The sequence below is a fragment of the Orcinus orca genome, chromosome 6 (genome assembly GCF_937001465.1).
Source record: "Orcinus orca chromosome 6, mOrcOrc1.1, whole genome shotgun sequence".
Classification (NCBI taxonomy): domain Eukaryota; kingdom Metazoa; phylum Chordata; class Mammalia; order Artiodactyla; family Delphinidae; genus Orcinus; species Orcinus orca.
In genome coordinates this window covers 102,422,577-102,437,768 of record NC_064564.1, presented here as the reverse complement: position 1 = coordinate 102,437,768, position 15,192 = coordinate 102,422,577, and the positions used below count along the sequence as shown (strand labels likewise).

The following is a 15,192-nucleotide window of genomic DNA, read 5'->3' as shown; positions in this document are numbered from 1 at the left end:
TACAATCCAGCCATATTTAGCCACAAGTGAGGTACAACCCATATTTCTGTTTGGCAATACTTTGGGGGCCAACACCATGACAGTTGACAAGCCAAGCTCTCAGGACACAAAATGAGACAAACAAGAAGGCAGTAGCTGTCCTTGAAAATAAAAGGATATATAACTAATGTAGTTTTTGGTTTTGTTTTGTTTGTTTTTTGTTTTCTTTCTTCTTTTTCTTCTTTTCTTTTTTTTCCCCTGCCAATGTGAAATTCTCCCCTCCTCTCTCAACCAGGCTTTGGTAAGAATTCTTTTCCAACTTCTGCCAAGTTTTCCAGGATGCCATCTGTAGGCTCCAGGGCAAGTGGGGTATCCCAGTGGATGTCATCCTGGTCACCAGAAACTATAGAGGAAGCAACATACTTCTTCCCTACCCTTTATAGTGAGTGTCTAGCTGAGACACCTTTTTCTCTAGGGCACCTTGTAAATGGATAAGCTTATCTAAGACTATTAAAAGTTCTTCTCCGGCTTCCCTGACGGTGCAGTGGTTGAGAGTCCGCCTGCCGATGCAGGGGACACGGGTTCGTGCCCCGGTTGGGGAAGATCCCACATGCCGCAGAGCGGCTGGGCCCGTGAGCCATGGCTACTGAGCCTGCGCATCTGGAGCCTGTGCTCTGCAACGGGGGAGGCCACAACAGTGAGAGGCCAGTGTACTGCAAAAAAAAAAAAGTTCTTCTCTGTGGCCACTGTAATTTGAGTATCTTTGGTAAGGATAACCCCTTTAAGTTTAGCCTTAAAACAAGATTTTATTGACCTGAACCTTCACACTGGACCCAGTCGAATTTAATTCAGATCCGGTCCAGTTTCTAAGTTTGACCCAGTCTAACCCCAGACCCAGCCAGGTTTCTAAGTTGGAACCACTCCGACCGCCGGCCTGGTCTGGTTTTTAAGTTGGACCCAGTCTAACTCCAGTGGTTTCTGGACTCTGTCCAGAAAAAAAAATAATAAAAGCACAAATAAAGTCTAAAAGTTCATGATGATAAGCTGTGGAGCTAGGATTCAGGATCTGAGAGGAACTTACCCACCACCTCCAGAGGCGTCAAGGAAGCAGTGAGTTCAAGGAGCTCAGCAGGTACCTATGCCTTGTTGCTCATTGCTCCTGGGGCCTCTTCGGAGTCTCTTTTGGTTCCTTCTTCCATCACTAGGACTGTTAAAAGATAAACTGATGCACATTAAAATTTTCAGAGTTTATGGGAGCAAAAGGCAAGTCAAATTGGGCAGGTCCAAATCAGAAGTAGTTAGGAACGCTCCACCAACAGGAGCTGGGGAGAGATATTTATAGAGAAAAGGCAGAAGTGAAGTAAAGGAATTTTTTTTTCTTTTTTTTTTTTTTTTTTGCGGTACGCGGGCCTCTCACTGTTGTGGCCTCTCCCGTTGCGGAGCACAGGCTCCGGACGCGCAGGCTCAGCGGCCATGGTTCACGGGCCCAGCTGCTCCGCGGCATGTGGGATCTTCCCGGACTGGGGCACGAACCCGTGTCCCCTGCATCGGCAGGCGGACTCTCAACCACTGCGCCACCAGGGAAGCCCAGTAAAGGAATTATTGATTGACTATAGCTTAGAATCTAGTTGGCTGTTTGTAATTGAGGGCCTTAGCATTTTATTTCATAAACTTAAGGCATTTACAGGCTTAGATTTTTGCTTTGCTTACATAGACCGTCACAGCATTAGAGCCAATTCAGTCTAAGTAATCAAGTCCTTGTTTACTTGATTTAACAGTGACCACACTTCAGCCAGATGGAGAATCATAAAACTTTGGACTAAAAACTCAGCAACAGTCCTCAAGTTCTGCTCCTATATACTGCAAGCAAGTGACTCAAATTCTCTGAGCCTCTGATCCCCCACTTTTAAAATGAGGAACTCAAACTATGCCAGAACTCCACAGAGCACATCCCTCAGGACATCACTTTTCAAGATGCGTAAGTACAGAATCTGTGGTAAAATGAGTTTGGTAGCTATAATAACACACGTAACACTACATGCTTCATGATACATATTAACAGTCAAAATCCCTGATAAATCCTTTAGCAGTGAAACTCATCTTTTCCATGGAACCACTTAAGAGCATCCTATAGAAGAAACAAAGTCTTATAGAATTCTTTGGGAAATGCTGGATGAAGTATTTTCAAATATTTCTTTGGGATTTAATCTGTGTCACTGTGAAGAGTACACATGCCTTATGACTTGAGGTGCCAGATACTTAGCTTACATTCAGCATTGGCACTTCCCCAGGAGTTTTTCTTTATTAACCTGACTTTCCACTCTTAGCTAACTGTACCATATATTTGCTTCTTTTACATGTATTAATCAGGACCCCTTTAGTCTCTGGTTACAGAAACCTAATTAAACCTACTTAAAAATCTCAAGTGGGATTATAATCTGTCATCTCTTTGACATGGGCACAGAGGTAGAACAATATGTAAATTTCTGGGCGAATACATAAATTGTGCCAAAGGTGGAAAATATTTCAAACAGGTCTGGACATTCATCCATTTGTCCACTTAGTCATTTGGAAAATACTTACTAACAGAATTAAAATAAAATACATTTTGTATTTAGAATGGCTTGGTTCAAACTCCGACTCTGGGATGTATAAACAGTTTGATTTTGAGTAAATCAGTTATTTTATCTGATCCCAACATCATTTTCCTGAAAGTGAGGATGATCATACTTACTTTATAGAATTGCAATAAAGATGAAATGAGATCATATGTGTAAGGTACTGGTGCAAAGACAGGAACAAGTGAAATAGTTTGAACTTATCTTACATGAGGAGGAAGTTGGATGCAAAGATGGAAAAGTTGCTTCCTTTATCCTTGAGTATCATCTACACTTCGGGTAGGAGAGAACCCAAATCACTATGATGCTTAGCAGAGAGAGCCAGATAAATGGAAGACTTAGGTTGCAGGAGGGCTAATTTCACTTTCTGCAGAAAGAGAGAAATGAGTGCCATGATAGTTAGACGTAGGGAGTGCATGTAAATTGCGGCTTGCTTTACCTGTGGAAGGATGGTCAATAGTGAGCCATCACTATGACGTGTTTAAGGTGTGTCAAACAGTGAAAGTTAAACCTCAAACGTGGAACAGGGATTAAAAGACCGAGAATCTTTTAATTGAATTGAGGTGGAGTCAGCAAATGGACCTAATATATGTCACTATTATACCTTCTGCTGCTTTGACAGACATTACTATCAAATCACAGTGTTCTTTTTTATTGATCCAAGATGTAGCCTCCAGATCTTCAATGACTTCAGTATCAAATGAATGTGATATCTTAGAAGAAATGTACCTTTTTAAAGCCTTTTATTTTAGATAAATATGGAGATGGTAAGTTAAGTTTCCATTTGGTTACCAACTTCGATTAAATGGTAGTGGCTACATCACATTGTAGAGGATTCTGGAGTTTTTCTCAGGCTTTCAAGAAAGAGAATCATTAGCCTGCTCTAGTGTATTTTCAGAGGTCCTGGGAAAGCATTTTTGTACTCAGATTTGTCTCTCACAAAGCTTAACGTCAAATGATTCATTTATTCAAAATGACACGGACAGTGCTAACTCAATAAACTGAAAATTCTATTCAACTTAGTAAGAGCAACCATAGAAATAATCATGAGATGCCATGAGGGAAACAGAGCGATATCACAACAAGTTTACAGAAAGAGAATGTGTCACAGGATGCTTCAAAGGGAGTAACAGATGAACTGAGCCTTAGAGAAGGAGAAGGGGGAGAGGTTTACGAGATGAGAGGCATAGTATTCTAGACAGAGGGATTGTCTGAGCAAAGACCAGAAGCCAGAAATACCACAATGTATGAGAGATGGCAGGAAAAGCCAGTTGTGCTAGCTCATAAAGGAGTGGTAGAAATAAAGCTACAAGTAAGCAAGGGCTCGCGTCAAAAAGGTCTTGAATGTCATGCTAAGTGTTGTTTGTACCATTCCATAAAGATGGGAATGATGTAAATAATTAAGGACAGAAGTGACATGATCAGAACTGTGTTAGGAAAAAGATATCACTATGTACAACACACACCAAAGCACCGATTAGAGGGAATAATGGATCTGGAAACAGCAGTCTGGGCTTCTAATTCCTGTTTTGGGACTAAATTATTGCATGGCATTGGGAGGACAGGTTTTCCTTTCTGGATCTCAGTCTCCTCCAATGGAAAATGATTGAGCTGGGCAAGGTGATTTCACTGGGCTCTTACACATGTAATATTTTATACCAATCCTTTGGTAACTGGCTTATTTAATTATATGTTCCTCAATTGCATCATTTAAATAATAGAATCATCTCTGGGTTTTCTCCCATGTACAAAGAAAGTTCATGCTATAAACAAGGTTAAAATCATTCTGAAGAAGGAGAAAAGCAAAGATGGCAAGTTATCAGTTTGTTTTCTAAATAAATAGCTAGCTCATAGAAAATGGGGAAACTTCAGGTTTAACACGACAAAGAGAGAGTGAGAAAAGAACTGTGTCCCCTTTTTCTCAATTTTGAGGTCTGGACCCTCAGAGTCTCAAGAAATTTTATAGACCCCTAGTCCTATGGTTTTTAGTTTCTCTTCCACCATAAACTGGTGGAAAGATAGTTCTTTTATCTCCCCCAGTCAGAGAAATCCCAGTTTTATATACATTTTGAGTACTGAATCTCTCTCCTTCCATCCTTCCTTCCTTCTTGTTGTCTCCCATGTGGAATATTCCCTTTTTCGCTCTGTGTTATTTTAATAGAACTGGCAAGCATGCAGCCTTGTCTCTTTAACAACAGAGATATGCCATTTCATTGGAATCTCTCAAAATGAGAGAGATAGGGAGTAGGGGTGGGAGGCAGAACTGTTCTCCCTCCCTCTCTCTTCTAGGACCATCTTGCTACCACACGTTGAAGGTCTGGCTGAGAATGAAGCCAAGCAGTTACAGGTACATGAGAGGTGGAGTGATGGATCTCTGATGACAGCTTTTGATCCCATATCTGACATGTTTTACTTTTTTTTTCTCCTGTTTTACTTCCAAGTTTGTTTGAATTCCATTTCCGCCACTTGTAATGCAAAAAGGTTTGAGAAGTATTTATGTTTGAGGATTTCATGTATGACTTTACTTAAGGAAAGATTTTTTCCACTCTTTTTCTCTGACAAAGTATAAATTTGGGAACCACTGATCTCATGCAATGTCACTGCTTACGGAGGAGGTAACTGAAGAAAAATACAATATCATTTTCCCAATGTTACACAGCAAATACATGGCAGAGCTGGTACCAGAAGGCAAGGTCCATATTTGTTTTATCCCCCATGGCATTCGGAGCTGCTTGTCTCACTGATGTACCTGATAACATGCATAATTCTACCACCCATCTCTACCAAACATCATTGTGACTTACCAAATATTGAGAAATATTTCCACTGTCCAATAGGGAAATATTTGAGGAGGAACATTTATCCATCCCAACAGAGATCGAGCAAAGACTTCTCACATTAGCCGCACACAGAGTTGTGTTTAGCAATAGAGGAGGAAAACGTGGCCAGATCAGCCAGACAGTGTGGAAATGACCTGCAGGATTCTTGGAAGCCCTTATCCCCAACAGGGGCAGCACTACTTGGACAGTTAGTGGTTGTATCATCGTGGTACTGGAGCACCACCTCCTGGCTGTGTTAGAGGTTTCGTTTGCCTTTCTTAGTCAAAGAAGGTCCAATACTTACTAGCAATTTAGGACCTTAGAGCTAGAAGGCCCTTTAGGAATGACCTAGTCTGTTATTTCTCTTTTATGGGTGAGGAGACAGACTCAGAGAGGAAAAGTACCCTTCCCATGACCATAAGAGTCCATGGAGAGCAGCCATAGCCTGAGAATCCAAATGTATTGACTCCCTTCCTAGTACCTCATTCTGTGGTTATAAAAATTGAGGATGATTAAGTTTAAGAAACTAAAGCTAGTCCTGGGGTGGCGGTAAAAGTATGTGGGGGCAACTTGTAAAATTGAGAGGTTAGTTGGACAACTGGATCAGAAACAAAAAACAGTTGGGAATCTATGTAGAAGGAATGGTAGGCATTCTCTTTAGGACACCATCCCAATTCATTATAAATCAGCTTCAAATGTTTCCCAGTCTCATATTACTTCACTCAAGATTTAAATCCCAAGGAGATGAAGACTGATTGGCCTAGCTTGATACAATTGCCAACACATGACAAGAAAGTATGAGCCTCTGACTGATGGTTCCTTTAAGACATTTTAGGAAATACCTCTATAGGGAGAAGTATGTTCCCAAAGGAAAATCGAGTGCTATTCCCAAAAGAAGGGAGAAGGGAGACAAAAACAACAGATGTCCACTGCAGGAACAAAGCCAAGGATATGACTCAGGCATTTCCAAAGTAGAGTCACGAAGCATCTACTCATAGGCCGCAGCGTGTACTCACATTGGGAGAGCTCCCTATGCATCGCAGATGCCTTTGCTCCGAAGCATGGAAAGCCATTAACTGCGCACCTCTAAGAATCTGATGTACTTCTTCCTCAGTATTGTTTGCTCCATTGATCTCCAAATAAGGGCTATTTCACTTTCAACTACAGTTAATGCTTGAACAACTCGGGGAATAGGGGCACCAACCCTCTGCACAGCTGAAAATCCGCATATAAATTTACAGTTGGCCTTCCCTATCCACAGTTCTGCATCTGTGGATTCAACCAACCGCTGATTGTGTAGTACTGTCGTACATTTTTGTTATATATGTAGACCTACACAATTCACATCCATGTTGTTCAAGGGTCAACTGTCTTTTAGGACCTGGGGACCAGGTATTATATATGACCATTTAGTTAATACCTGTGCTGTGGTACTAATAGAAAATGTGAAGGGCTTAATGGAAACGCTCCAAAACCACGGTATTTTTTTTGTCTCCTCCTCCAAAAGAGGGATTTATTTACTGTGTCTAAGACCCCGTTAGGTCAGGGCTTCCCTGCTTTGGCACTGTTGACATCAGGGGCTGGATAATTGTTTATTTTGAGAGGCTGCTCTGTCCCTCGCAGGACATATAGCAGTATCCCTTGCCTCGACCCACCAGATGCCAGTAGCAACCCCTCAGTCATGACAGCTTAAAATGTCTCTAAACTTTAGCAGTTGTCCCCTGGCAGCGGGGGGCGGTGGGAATGGGAAGGAGTTTAGTCCTAGTTGATAACTACTGCTCTATATGTTTGGAGATGATCCCAGGGATTCAGGAAATCGATTTAATTTCTACCTCAGAGGGAGCATTTTATCAGTCAGTACCATTCAATAATGGTAGAATGTGTCCTTGAGAGGAGAGAGTTCACTCCATGTCTTGGGATATTAAGCAGAAACTGGGTAAATACTAGTTAGAAATGCAGTAGGGAAAAGAGGGATGTCCCGTAGGTGGGTTTTTTGTTTGGTTTCATTAATTCCTATAAATGAAAAAATTCAGAATCAGTCATGAGGTCATTTTACTTCTGTTCATTCAGTAGATATGTTCAGTTCTTTTGATTGTAAAGAGCCAAATGAGACCCAGTTTAACTCCAGGTAAGCAATTCATGCGTACAGGAAATGGGGGGAAAATGTCATTAAAAATCAAGGTATTTTATAGGGCTTAATACTCCCTCCATCAGTCTCTTGCCTTCAGGGAGCTCAGCGTCAGTCTGTGATGTCTTTCTGACCTTTTGGGCTATTGTTCTCTTTCCACCAGCTGGCTACCTTTGCTTACATACAATTATTACTTCCTTAAGAGTTGAATTTGTCCATGACTCATTAAGGCAGCTCCAAACTCTTTCTCTAATTAGTAATCTCAGGGATTTAGCTCCTCTCTTAAATTTTTCTTCTTTCAGTAATTCCAAGTGCTATTTCTGAAGAAAAAAAAAAGAATTTTAAAAGGTCAGTTCATGATTTGCACTAGGCAGCTACATAGAAAATTGGTCTGTGTATGGATTGATGGTTGTGTTTGTCACTGTGTCTTTGGTTACAAATAACAGAAAACCCTGATTCAATTGACTTAAACAACAAGGTAATTTTACCATCTAATCATATGAAGTCCTGCAGTAGGGCTTCTCCTGAGTCCTTTAATTCAGTACCTCTTTGAAGACCTAAGGATCTGGATTCTTTACTTCGGTCTGCTTTGCTGTTCTTGGCATGCTGGGTGTGTTCTACGGCTACCTCCCCCTCATGATCTTTGTTGTAGCCAATCTAAGCATCTCAACCAAACGTGGCTACATCCTGTATAAGAAGACACTAAGTTTTGCTTTTTAAGAATGAAGAAACTTTTCCCAGAAGTTCATCAGGAGACTTTCCCACATCGACTTCACATTTCATTTACTGGAATTATGACACATGCCATGCCTAAGTGAAATGCTGGCAAAGAGAATGAGATTACTATGATTGGCTTAGGTTTTACTTCTGAGCAGGAGATATAGTCAACTTTCCTAAATGATTGGTACTTGTACAAACATCAGATTGTGTTACCAAGGGAAAAAAAGGTGGAGTTGGATGTTGGTGGTAATTATGTCTGATTCAGCCAGCTTTGGACTGAGTAGCCACTTCCTGTCCTTTCTTCTACAACCAGGCAAGATGAGATGCCATGGCACATCCTTGCTGTCCAGCTAACCTATGGATGTGTCTACCCTTGGGTCTGGTACCCACCATAAATCTAGTAAATTGTGGTCAAGGGTTCACATGGTAGAAAAGGCAGCTTTCTCTGTGGCAGAAACTGTGAATGGGGCACTTTTCTTCAGATGGGACTTGAGGAGTTGTTAGAACCATGATCCTGTGCCCAGTACAAAATGTTCTCTCCCACTCATTTTCTGTATGTCCTCATCTTTCTCATTTATTCAATTATTTGTTTATTAAGCCTGTGTTGAGTACCTACTATGCCAAGCCCTTTGGACACAGAGATGAATAAAACATAGGGCAGAAGTAAAGCAGTCCATGGTCTTGGTGTGGATACAGAAGCGTAAGGGGAGATTTACAAAGGCACCTTAGGGTGCTAGTGCAGAAGTACGTCAAAGTGCGCATACAAAATTAAAGAGGACCAACTTTTACACAGAAGAAGAGCCCAGGTAATAGAGCAGGAGGAAGGCAAAGGTACCAGGACTCCTTAATTCAAGGAATTCTTAATGGACGTTGCAGTGATTAGTAATAGCTTAATGTAGCTAAGTACACCAGAAATGTGCAAATCCAGCTGGGATGTTAGCAGTGAACTGACAAACAGTGGCAGTTCTGGAAAAAATAATGAGTTGGTTTATAAAAGATGGTCTTTTTTTTTTTTTTTTGCTTCAGTTTTCAGTCTTTAATGAGGCTAAAAGTAATAATGGAATTGTTTTACATTCTAATACTGCCTCATCATGAATTTTCATATCTATTAGCAGAATTCATCTTTGATTCAACCCTATGAGTACTACAACAGAGCTATCTTTATCCCCATTTAAGGTGGTTCTAGAAATGAGATTAATCCCCATCTAATCTAAAATGTGTGCAAAGTAACATAACACAAATGAACACATGAACATGGACTTGAACCCGAGACCTCTGGTTTCCATATCTACTCTTTGTTCTATAACACATGCTGCTTAAAGCACTGTGTTTCTTGCTTGATAGAAGCAAGGTTAGAGGTTATTAAGTGGAACTAATTGTGACACACAAGGCCTGTCCAGTTAGTATCAATATTTTAAAAGTTTGATAATTATAAAATCAATGCAGATTGACTTCTTTCAGAAACACATGCGTTGGGTCAAACTAAGGTAAGCGTCCTAGGTAGAAATCATCAGGGTCCTGCTATACTCAATAGATAAAAATAATCTGTAACTAGCTTGTCATATCTGTATGTATAAATTGTGTTTTACAGATACTGGGAGAAAGTTTGCTCTCTTAAAGAGGTTAAATATTGCTGCCTGCCATCCTGTGTACACTGTTAATTTGCTTTCCAAATCCTTTTAGCCAGATAAAGCAAAGGTAAACTTCAGAATAGGCCCTGTACAGATTATCACCAATTCTAAATTAATGAGCCTTTTGCTTTATCTGAGTTGCAGAAAGACTAAACAAATGTGCTGGAATCATATGTTTTCTTTCCAGCTGAAGGGCTATCTTCCCTTTTTAGCACTATTTCCTCTCTCAGGAAATTCAACGGGTCCACTGGTTTAAAAAGTCCAGTGTTTCAGTATGAAATGGACAGCTAGTCCCACCCACTGACTTACTTTCTTCTACCTCCTGACTTTCTTTGTGCCACCCAGTAGGCGAGGAAGCCTCACTTATTGATTTAAGCTAATTGTTCCATTTTCAAATTCGTATTAGACATCATCAAGCACTAATGTAATTGCGTGTGAGGTCTTCTTTTCTCTACATTTGTATGATGAGAGGAAAAGCTCTTCTCAGTGGAAGTGGCGTCCTACACAGTTTAACTAAAATAGCAATAATTTATTGTGTTCCCTAGCCCATCATCTGGCCCAGTTGAGACCAGCTAAATCCCATTTGTATTGTTCTTTACCTTCATTTGTGCTAGGACATTGGACCCACTTTTTCCAATTTAGGAACTTTGTAATGGAAAACACTGGATCCAGACAGATCCTGCTTTGATCCCAGCTCTGCACCCTCAGACACGTTACTTCCCATCATTAGACTCAATTTCCCCATTTGTAAAATGAGAGTATTCTGTGTGATTAAGATCTCTTCAACATATTTTACTTCCCCTTCACTAAATTTTTGTCAGAGTAGTATTAATTGTCCACATAATCACAACTACTCAAATATTGTTCAGGCATTTCCCAGAGCACTTTAGAAAATACCAGCAGAAATGGTTATCTGCTAAACCCTAGGCCACAGGCATAGAACCCAGTTTATGGTATTCTTTTGCAAAATGTCTCATGATATCCACAGTATAGAAAGCGAACATTGGTTCTGTGGCAGAAAGCAGAATAAACCCTTCTACAGGGGTACAGCAAAGTGATTCGGTTATACATATACATATATTCATTCCAAAAGCAAATTCTTAAAACCAATCAACCACCCAACCAACCACCAGCACTGCCAGCAACAACAGAAAACACATCGCTTCAATCACCACCTGTTGCAAAGGACTTTAACTCCATAGACCCGGGCCAGGTTGCTCTCCTGGGCTTCAGTCTTGTGTGCTTGGTGCCTCTCAAATATTTCTACCTGAAGATCCCACAAGTACTCCTAACCAAAATGCTCAAGACTGAACCAATTTCTATTCAAACCTCCTCCGTTATCCATGGTGACTTAAGGAATGACAAAAACAAGACAAAAATGTGGGGAATTATTCTTGAGTCCTCTTTCTGTTGCACCCTTTACAAAGAATTATTTCCCAAGTCTTTACACTCCTAACACCTAACATTCTCATATATTTTTATTTTTCTTCCATCTCTAGTATATATATTACCACCATCATCTTTGCAACTGGCTTCTTAATGGTGCCACTCTGTTGATCAGTGAGTTCTCCATATGGCAGCCTCAGCTGTGAATGGGATTTTGTTACTTCTCTGCTTAAAACTTCTCAGTGGTTCCAACTGCCTTTTAGATTAAATCCAACTCATTTACATGGCTTTCAGGTCTTGATGAAATCGAGACCTAATCTCTAATTCAGTGTTCTCAAACCTGGCTACACCTTAAAATCACCTGGAAATGTTTGAAAAATATAATAAATAGATACATGCCTCCCCTCCTATGCACAAAAATGATGATTTAGTTGGTCTGGAATGAAGTCTCTCATCAGTAGTTATCAAAAAAATCTTCCCTGGTGATTCTGCTGTGCAACCAGGATTGAAACCACTTCTTGAGATCCAGCCTCCTCACAGCAATTTCAGTTTCCAAACACACTAAGTGTTCCTTTGTCTCTGCATATTCTTTCTCCCAGAACCCACCTTTCATCTGACTTACTCCTTCTCATGGCTGGACCTCAGATGGAAACATTATACAATGAATATTTATTTATTTATTTATTTACAAATGCAGACAGGCAGGCAGGTAGGCAAGCTTGGCAGTATGGAGAGAAATAGGGAAGTGTGTTAAAAGAGAATAAAAATGACCTGGACTTGAACCCCCATTCTGTCAGACATTAAGTGTATTAGGAACATTACTTAAACATACTGAAGGTTGGGTTCGTTATTTGTAAAACAGAGAGAGTACTATCTGTTACATAGTTTCTATGGTGATTAAATTTGATAGAATATGTACATTTCACAAAATAGGGACTGGAAGACAACTTTGCTAAAGAGCAGTGGCTTTGGAATCATCCAGTGCACATAATCAAGTCTTAAGTCATATGCCTAATAATAGCAATATCACCTATTTTAAGCAAGTTGCCTAAACTCTCTCAGCCTCAGTATCTATAACCTCAGTTTAGAGATACCATTATTCAAACATAAAGTGCATAACAAGGATTCAGATATTAGTGGAAAATATTTAAAATACGTAATAATGTTCTCATGGTCTTTGGTATATATGTATTATACATCATTAGAAAGTTAAAAAGAATGTACACATTTTGGATATTATCATGATTATAATGGAATCCATTATTGTCATTATTATATCCTTATTTGCATAATTTACCCCCACTTTTTTAATATCCTATGTCATTTTACCATAAGAACCTATAAACTATCAGTTACTTGTTTTATGTGAAGCTTTCCACTATAGAGGGAAGTATTTATCCAGCAACTAGTGTTTTTTCGTTGTTGTTTTTTTTTTATTCAAGTAAAATTGCTTTACAATGTTTTGTTAGTTTCTGCTGTACAATGAAGTAAATCAGCTATATGTATATCTCTATCCCTTCCCTCTTGGACCTCCTTCCCACACCCCCATTCCACCCATCTAGGTCATCACAGAGCCCCGAACTGAGCTCCCTGTGCTATACAGCAGGTTCCCACTAGCTATCTATTTTACACATGGTAGGGTATTTATGTCAAACTTAATCTCCCAATTTGTCCCACCACTAGTGTTTTAACTTGGTATCAACGGACACTCCAGGCAAACATTCTGATGATCAAGGCTAGGTTCTGTATCAGACTTCTTATGAAGTCTCTTCTTTTTTCTTTTTATCTGACTACTCAGGCTGACTATTAGAGACATTTGAAACATCAATCAGATATTAATACAATCCAGAGATCATGTTGGCTCATAAAATGTCATTCTTAAAATTACGCAATGTTAAAAAGATGCTTGTATATTGGTTCTGATGTCACATGTTATGAAATTCGCTGGTTTTCTGATTGTGAAGTAATGCATTGGTCATGCCCTTGACGCATAACAAGTGGTCTTATTTTTCTGGATTTACAGTTTTTAGAAACTATGAATACACTCAATATGTGTACCTTTTTTTTTTTTTAACCAGAATATGGGAGGCAAATGGAGATGTTTAGGTGTTTATTACAAGATAGTACTTCAAGATAGAGAGTTACACTTTAGATGAAAGGTGTGCTTAGCCAATTTGTAAATGACAGTTTTGCTTGGAAGATGTAGAGAAAATGGTTAGCCATCAGAGTTAATATCCAGAGAAACAGGAATGGAGTGAGACAAGGATAAATCTGATTCTAACAGAATAATATTTAGCAGAAATGAATTTGAATTCTTGCTGTCAAGTACAAATAAGTGATTCCACAAGAACTGTTTGAGAAGTTGTCTCTAAGCAGGAACCACTGATAGAGAAAGCTATGATTAGTTGACACAATCTCAACAAATCAACGTACCATGTGCCACCAAAAGAACGGGCCACAGACATTTATTGTGCACTCTGTTGGATTATTACCAGCACTTTATTTAGTCCTCAGAGCAACCATTTGAGACAAGTTTTATTTTCTCCATCTTACAGTTGGACAACTGAAGTCTTCAAAAGAGAAAAAATATTTACAAGCTTACAGAATAAGTGGAAAATTCAGAAATAAAAATCCAGTTAAACCTGATCCTTAAATCCTTTCATTCTACTTGGTTTCCTTCTCCTGACAGTCTGATATCCACTTCTAGCAAAGATGGAGTACTAGAGGCACTAAAACAACAACAAACAGACAAAATACATGAGATCATGGTTTTCAAGACACTGGACATTAGGCCAAAAAAATTAGATGAGTCTTATAATTGCCTCAGTTTACTGTCTTGAGAAGTTCTCTGGGTCATAGCACAATGAGAGGAAACACAGACAAAGCCCAGTGAACTCTCTGAATTGAGATAATAGACTGGTGAATCCAGAGAGATCAAAGTGGTTAGTGTTCATGGAACAGAATATTGATGAGGAGAGAGCAGTACATGGAGAGAAATTCACAGACATGCAGAGGATCCTTGTCTAGTATTTAATTGACTACTGAACAGTGCTTTCATGTAAAGAAACTATTGAAAACTGGGAGAAAACAACCAAAAAATTTAGAAGGAACAGTACTAGATATTCATTCAGGACCAGAAATAGTGCATTTTCCTATCAGCCAGAATAGAAAATCTTGTGATCCATGCGACATTAGGTAGAAAACAAAAAAGGGTGTTGCCACAGTAGTGGGAAATAATTACATCTAGACTGAAGATTGTTCTTATCTCAATCAACAAATCTTAAAAGCAAGACATAGGAGGATCATAATATTTCCAACTAACTTAACTGTATCTCAGAAAATAGCTAAATAATATTTACAAGTATATAAATATAACCAGCCCCCAATAAGGTAATATTTACAATGTTCAGAATCCAGGATAAAACTACCGAGCATAAAATGAAAGAGAGGGACTTCCCTGGTGGCACAGTGGTTAAGAATCCGCCTTCCAATGCAGGGGACATGGGTTCGAGCCCTGGTCTGAGAAGATCCCACATGCCACGTGTGCCACAGCTAAGCCCGTGTGTCACAACTACTGAGCCCACATGCCACAACCACTGAAGCTCGTGCAGCTAGAGCCCATGCTCTGCAACAAGAGAAGCAACCGCAATGAGAACCCCATGCACCGCAACGAAGAGTAGCCCCCGCTTGCTGCAACTAGAGAAAGCCCGTGAGCAGCAACAAACACCCAATGCAGACAAAAATTAATTAATTAATTAATTTTTAAAAAATGGAAGTGAAAAATATGGCTCATAATGAGGAGAAAAATCAATCACCTGAAACCAGTCCAAAACTGACACAGATTTTAAAAGTAGCAGGCAAAGACACTAAAACAGTCAGAAGTCATGCAAGAAGACAGGAAAGCAACATCT

The 15,192-nt window shown here is 39.6% G+C and overlaps 1 long non-coding RNA gene across 1 annotated transcript in view; it reads left to right on the top strand.

Annotated features, from left to right (window-relative positions):
* The window catches only part of LOC125964677 (uncharacterized), a 112,786-nt gene that overhangs the window by 2,787 nt on the left and 94,807 nt on the right, over positions 1 to 15,192 (top strand). Inside the window, exon 2 of the long non-coding RNA XR_007477915.1 lies at positions 1,758 to 1,957. This is a non-coding gene — a long non-coding RNA (uncharacterized LOC125964677). The remainder of the gene's footprint in view (positions 1 to 1,757; positions 1,958 to 15,192) is intronic.